Raw genomic sequence first — 7,609 nt, 5'->3', positions numbered from 1 at the left:
TAAGTTTTACCCTTAGCTAGATCTCAAAAGCTATTGGGGCAGCATTGTATTCTGCAATTGAAAAATACACCATCAATAGAAATACTTCATTCTCAAAGGCACTCAAACTATTTATTGTCAAACTGCATGCTTACTCGACTCAGGGTGACCACTATACCCTACTAACGGAGCAATCGGCTTAAGTCGGCGGTGACTTAAGACGGTGCGACATGCTCACGCTTACTTAACTCAGGGTGACCACTATACCCTACTAACGGAGCAATCGGCTTAAGTCGGCGAGGACTTAAGGCGGTGCGACATGCTCACGCTTACTTAACTCAGGGTGACCACTATGCCCTACTAACAGAGCAATTGGCTTAAGTCGGCAGTGACTTAAGACGGTGCGACATGCTCACGCTTACTTAACTCAGGGTGACCACTATACCCTACTAACGGAGCAATCGGCTTAAGTCGGCGATGACTTAAGGCGGTGAGACATGCTCACGCTTACTTAACTCAGGGTGACCACTATACCCTACTAACGGAGCAATCGGCTTAAGTCGACGATGACTTAAGGCGGTGCGACATGCTCACGTCTACTCGATCCAGCATAAGCACACTTATGATTACTCGTCTTAGGGCGATCTCTATGCCTCATGAAATAGAAGGAAGTTTCAAAACCATCACACTGCACTTACTTCTGCAATCGTAACAACTGTTGAATTCAAACAACAGAAAAATAAAAATAGCATTCAGTACCAGGAACATTTTCTAACAGAGTATTCGAGCACATTGACCACATACACACACAATTCACAAATGCATTCAGTGTTTCTACTTGGTAATGTTTTTCTCAGGAGCAACTGATGAAGAAGGGCGACTCGAGGAGTTAGGAGCAGCGTTAACATCAGCAACTATGTCATCAGGAACAATCACGCCCGGCCTTCTCATCAAGATCCGCCCCACACGAATGGCTTTATCCATAGCCTTGTCGCGCTAAGCCTTCAGAGTAGTGGAAGTGTCTTCAGCAACCTTGATAGCCAGTCGAGCAGCTTCTAGCTCCTGGACGACTGATCTTTTGGAGGTGCGCAGATCCTTGATGACAGAATCTTTGCTCGACACCAATTGCCTAAGACGAAGGATTTCATCCTGGGACTCTTGCAGCTTGTGACGGTGATTATCCAAATCCGCCATGGTAAAATGATGGCTCCTCTTCAAGATAGTTAAAGAATTGTTGACATCGCGATACAACCTATCATGGTTATCGCGAGAAGCTGCAAGTGCACGTTTTTTTCCTGCAGACAAGAATCAGCTCTCAAGCACTCGGTAGGCAGTAAAAACACAGCAGTGAAAGTCAAGTAAACTTACTTCATTAGCCACCCTTTCAGAGTCAAGCTGAGCACTGAGAGAGGAATTCAATGAGTTGGCATCATCTAAAAAAGCAGAAACCCGAGCCAGGTCCATCTGACCTTGAGAATACTTCTCCTCGAGCTCAGAGTACCGCCGGGCCATATCTAGCAAAAAGCGGTCGAAGAAGGATATTCAGTTAAAAAGCAGATTAATCAAGTAGCCAAGGAGGAAACAAAGACACTAACCAGCATTTGTCATTTTCAAATCAGATATTTGCCTCTGAAGCAACATCAGATTCCAATGCGTCAGAGACATAGCTCTTTCTAGGATAGAGGCACCTTGTGATCTCAGCTGACCAGCCATCTCGTCGACCAAAGCCTGATATTGAAAACAAATGAGTGTAGAGACAGTATTTTGCCTGGAGTATAGCCGAATCGGGAAAAGCCAAATTACCTAAAGATTGGAGAAGAATGAAGGAAGCCCCAAATCATGAGAAGTCAGTTGGTGGCTCGACGAAGGAATATCAACTGAGGCAATCTGAAGAGCATCATCAAGGATCAACTCAACATCACCAGCAGGAATCAGAACTCTAGCATCAAGTGTGCCGGTCTCTAAGGCGACTTCCTGATTTGAAGCACGTGTTGTTGCCATACAATAATAATGTGGAGGAGAAGACCCGACGTGGACATCCATGGAGGTATGAGAAGGGGAGCCCGCTCGGACACCCTCGGGGGCTGGGTCGCAGCCTGCACTGCCCATCGGAGCTGGATCACCACCGGCAGCACCCTTGGGGGCTGGGTTGTAGCTCGCACTACCCACCCGAGTTGAATCATTACTAGCAACACCCTCAGGGGCTGGGTAACCGCTTGCACCATCCTTGGGGACCGGGTTCTCTGCAGCAGCCACCTCTAAGGCTGAAGGATTCTCAGTCACCTCCATGGGAATGGAACAACCTTGACCAGCCTCTTGACTCCGAAGACCACACTCCAAGGTCGACGATGCACGAGACGCTGCTCGGGATAACTCTAATCCCACATCTGGAATGTCAGAGCAAACGTCCATCATACCACCATCTGTTGGCTCGGACAGCAGATCTTCAGGAACCACATCCTCGAGAGCCTGATCAAAGTTTGCTATGGACAATTCCTGCAGATCAACGAGAGCAGACAAAGCTGGAGAAGGAATATCGCTACTCTCCCCATGGACTATGTAACGCCGACTATTCTTCCGAATTAAGGGGACTTCCTCCTCTTCTTCTTCGTCCTCGTCAACAATACGAACAATACCCCCATTGGGGTCAGCTCTGGCAAGATCACACCCATTGGGATCGGCTCTGGCAGGATCACACCCATTGGGTTCAGCATCATCAAGGTCACACCCATTGGGGTCAGCGTCAACAGGGTCACACCCATTGGGAACACCTCCAGTAAAAAGTTTCACTGGCACTTCTTCAGCAGCAGGAGCAGAAGGGCCAGCATCCTGGTCCAAACACGACACTCGCCGAAGCCGTCTCTTTTTCTTCTTCTTCCCCTCGGCAGGAGCAGTTGGATGACTAGCCTGGCGAAGGCGTTTTGGGAGAGTGCTATCAGATTTTTGAGCATTCAAGGTTTTTCCAGGCTCTGGGACAGTTGCAGCAGCTATTGTTTTAGCAGGGACCGAATCAGAAGAATCCTCAGCCAACATGTCCAGCATAGCGCTTATCTCTGCATCGCTTGGGGTTATAGGCATCTCAAAGTGAACTTGCCTCTCATCATTGGGAAGATTACCAAGTGAAGCAACCAGAGACTCAACTTCTTTGGGAGAGGGTCGCACTCCAAGACCCAAACCACTACCACTAGCAGGAGGATTGGACACAAAATCGAAAAAAGACTTGGAAGGTGGCAGATTCTAGGCAGAATATGTAACAGGAGCACCAATATTCAATACTTTGCCTCTAAGAATCATCTCCAGTCGGCTTACCAAATCCACAGCAGGAATCCTCTTGTTGGTAACCCGGGTTGAATCAGTGACACCACTATACAAATAAGCCGGGTACGCTCTGTCCTTAAGTGGCTGGATATTCTTAAAACAAAGTCTGCAACTACAGCTTCAGCAGTCAGACCTCTCTTCTTCAGCAAACCAATCTCAGCAAGCAGAACTCTGGCCTCTGTTATATCCAAGTCTGTGGGGGATTCAATCTAACTTGGAGCATGAACATCCGGCTATCTCCCTGACCTAGGGGGGAGGGACTTGCCATGATTTTCTACAATGAACCACTCCAAGTACCATCCTTTGATGCTATCCTTGAGTGGGATGTCAAGGTATTCTGTCTTCCTCCCACGGCGCATCTCCAAACTCGCACCACCCACAAGCTGGTGCTGCCCTCCGGCCATTCCAGGCCGACAGTGATATAAGTATTTCCATAAGCCAAAGTGAGGAAGAATTCCAAGGTAGGCTTCACATAAATGAACAAAATAGAAACTTGCAGAATAGAGTTGGGATTCAGATGAGTCATATTCAGATGGTAAAAATCAAGGAGGCCACGAAAGAAAGGAGAAATAGGAAGAGCAAGTCCGCGGATAAGAAAAGGAATGTAAACAACGGACTCGTGGCTATCCTCTGTCGGGACAGTAACCCCACGACAGATCTGCCAAGAGCAAAGCTCCTTCGGAGGAAGAACTTCGACAGAGACAAGATGAAGAAGGTCCAACTCGAAAACAACAGACATATGATTACCTGCGAAGGGCAATTGGCTGTTGGGATCGATGGGGGGAATAATCGCAGCGGCGGAATTCTAACTCTTCCGCTTGGGCACCATCTCAATCTCACCAGCGAACTGAGCGGAAGCGAGATCAAAGGGAAACAGAGGAGGTCTGGAAGCAGAAAGTAAGTCTAGGGCTCAGAATGTAGAGGCGTGCGACGACACGGTACCAATGGGGTTTTCCCGAGTCAGACTCCATTTCCAAAAAGTGCCCAGTCATTACTCGGTCGTTATTTCTAAAACGCCGACGTGGCTTGATGTAACTCAGCTATTATTTCTAAAACGCTGACATCACCAGTCCTCACTCGGTCGTTATTTCTAAAACGTCGATGTGGCTCGATATAACTCGGCTGTTACTTCTAGAACGCGAACGTCACCAGTAATCACTCGGCCGTTATTTCTAAAACGCTGATGTGGCTCGAAAGGACTCGGCTGTTACCTCTAAAACGCTGGTGTTGCCGATGTTACCTCTAAAGACACCGACAGTAAATCAGTCGTTCTTTCTCTACGAATATGCAGGCGGAATTAAAATATGGCGCAGCGATTGCAAGTCGTTACTCGAGCATTACCTCTGAGAACAACGGTTACATTAAGCACAAATACGATCGATCGACCAACTGCAAAAGGAACGGTGGAAAAGCAAGAAATGCACACAGAACGAGCCAAAGTCTTCTTCATTATATAAGGAGGGGAAGTATTTCCACAAACTTAAATACCAACTCATTATGAGTTGGTCTACTTCCCACTGTTCGATGCATTACACTACTACATTACATTTCACTACATTATATTAATAAATACTACTACATTATTCCACTAATACTACTTCTACTACTATCTATCTATACTAACATCTAAACCAGTGGCGCCTAGCCACTGGCCTTGCCGTCGCCTCTGCCGCCGTCGTCATCGCCACCTCCGTCGCCTCCGCCGTCGTCATCGCCCTCGTCATCGCCATCACCGCCGCCTCCCTCCTCGGACGAGTCCGAAGAGCCCTCCTCGTCTGAGGAGACCTCCGACTCATCCGAGCCCTCGAGCCCAGCGCGCTCGACGGCCTGGATGTATGTCCACACCTCTGCAGCAATCCCCTGGGAATCGTGTGAGTCGTCAGACGACGCCGAGGGAGAGGCGTGGACCGGTGACCCCTCAGACTCAGAGGAGAACTCCTCCTCCGAGTACTCGGAATTGCCAAAATCCTTCGAGGGAGGGGTTGGTTCGCGCTTCCGCTTGTCGCCGGAATGGTGCGACGAACTTCCACCCTTCTTGCTCTTGCCCATGGTGGAGTAGAAGAGAGGAGAGTAAGCAACAAGCGGCAGTGAGATGTGTGAAGACGCCAGTGAAGCAAGCGCACTATTTATAGAAGAAGAAGGCAACCGCTCATCTCCTACCATGGTCACTGAACAGTCGCAAATATTCAATAAGCAATTCAAATCGTCTGGAAACAAGTCAGGCGACTGGCACCGTTTCATGTAACACGACACCCATTGGGACTCAAGTGAACTGCTTGGACGATATGATTACACCCTCGGTTACGTCAAGTCACTACTCAGGAGCAGTTTGCTAAACACTCAGCGCACCAAGCCGTCCCTTGCCTACACTCATTGGGGAGACATCTAGGAATTTTCAATAGATTTTCCCAAGCAGTCACATCCATATAGTATACGCAATGAATGTATCAAGACAGAAGGAAGATATCGATGGAGATTAGAGGAAAGCCAAAAATAGCCGATGAAGTACAAGTCTAATCAACAGAAGCATTGAAGCACGAAGTGATATGAAGACCAGCCAAGGGCCATCTACCGGATGTCCAATCTGTCGCAGATCAAATAAATTTCAAACCTAACAAGACATGGGCAGATCGCATGCTCGATCTCAGAGGCAAAACTGTATGCTGATCTCTAAAGCATAAAGCTGATGATATAATGTTGATTTCTAAGGCATTCGACGAAGATGAAAGGATGATTTCTAAAAACAGCACGAGATGAAGACCTTTGAGTGGATTATTTTCAGTAACCCACTCAAAGCTCGGGGGCTACACCCATTGGGTGCACCTCTGGTGCACCTAATGGATCATCAACCCCAAAAGACAGAATGCTGACTTCTAAAGCATGAGATAAAAATAAAACAATGCTGACTTCTAAAGCATGAGTTGAAGATAAAAATGATTTCTGAAAAAACTTGAGATGAAGACCTTCGAGTGGATTATTTTCAGCAATCCACTCGAAGCTCGGGGGCTACACCCATTGGGTGCACCTTCGGTGCACCCAATGAGTCCTGAATTCCAGAGAGCAGAATGTTGATCTCCAAAGCATAAACCCAAGACAGAGCACCAATTTCTGAGGAATAAAGCTAAGAGTCCTGAATTCCAGACCGATGAATAATGGCAGAAGAAAACAGTAGAAGATCGTTTTTACCGAGTCACTCAGAGTTCAGAAGCAACGACTCGATAGACCTATTTTCAAGGCATTCCTTATCAAAATCAAAAAACTGCAAGCTGGACCTAGAATCTTTGGGCCGATTGTTTCAAAATCAACTCAAAGATTGGGGGCTTGTGGGGGATGGATATCCCTCGGGTCCACTAGAAGGCCGAAAGGCCTCGCGAAAGTCCTTAGGCCTAATATTTCGCAAGGTCACCCCTTCGTGGGCCTAGGGAAGGGACGTCTAGTAAAGTGGATTGACACAAGATTGGATCAACACGAGCCCAGACGGCCTGATGAATTTGAGCATCGACCGCAGCAGTGATCCGACCTTCCCGTACAGTGTCCTCATACATCGGAACTGAATGGAGATAGGTCGGCGGAATTATCAGAGGATAGGCTCAGTCGGTTCACTATTACTTAGGCACACGCTGTTATCATATCCACATGTAATGCCCCACGGTCAAGTATATAAGGCCTAGGGGGCATCCCCTCAAAAACATCTCACTACTTAGCCATCTGTTTAGTTCTCTAACATCCCTGATACTAGAGAACTCCCTTGTAACCCACTACACAAAGTATCCACTCTAGGACGTAGGGTATTACGCGTCTCAAAGCGGCCCGAACCTGTACAAGATTGTCTACTGTTTCTCGTGCATCTGGCACGAACCATCGAGCTACAGTCGGAAACACCGTCCTACTCCAAAAAGCACCTCGAGGGGCAACCCTGGGTGCGCGGTCGGACCCAAAACACCGACACTCTCACCAAACCTCTTCTCTGCTCTTGCACTGAGGTAAGCATTCAAATAGCAAAGCAAGGGAAACAAAATATGGTATGTACTTTTTGAATCCACATACAGAGAAAGCGGACGTGCCCTTATTATCGCAGTTGCAAATCAAATTTATAGCGCGTAGTTGCAAGGCTTTCTTTTGTGAGCTAGTTGTTTACTTCCTCTTTTCCTCTCTATTCTGGTGTCAATTTGAATCAGGCTAACAAGTAAATAGATACCGAATTTTTTGTTTTTAGCCATTTTTGTGACAAAAATTTACACTTAGACCCCTGGAAGACTTAATTCCCATTTTGGACCCGATACTCGGCGCCATAGCCTACGGCGCCGAGGTA

The sequence above is a fragment of the Zea mays genome, chromosome 9, assembly GCF_902167145.1.
Source record: "Zea mays cultivar B73 chromosome 9, Zm-B73-REFERENCE-NAM-5.0, whole genome shotgun sequence".
In the NCBI taxonomy this organism is placed as follows: Eukaryota; Viridiplantae; Streptophyta; class Magnoliopsida; order Poales; family Poaceae; genus Zea; species Zea mays.
This window is presented reverse-complemented; position numbering follows the sequence as displayed.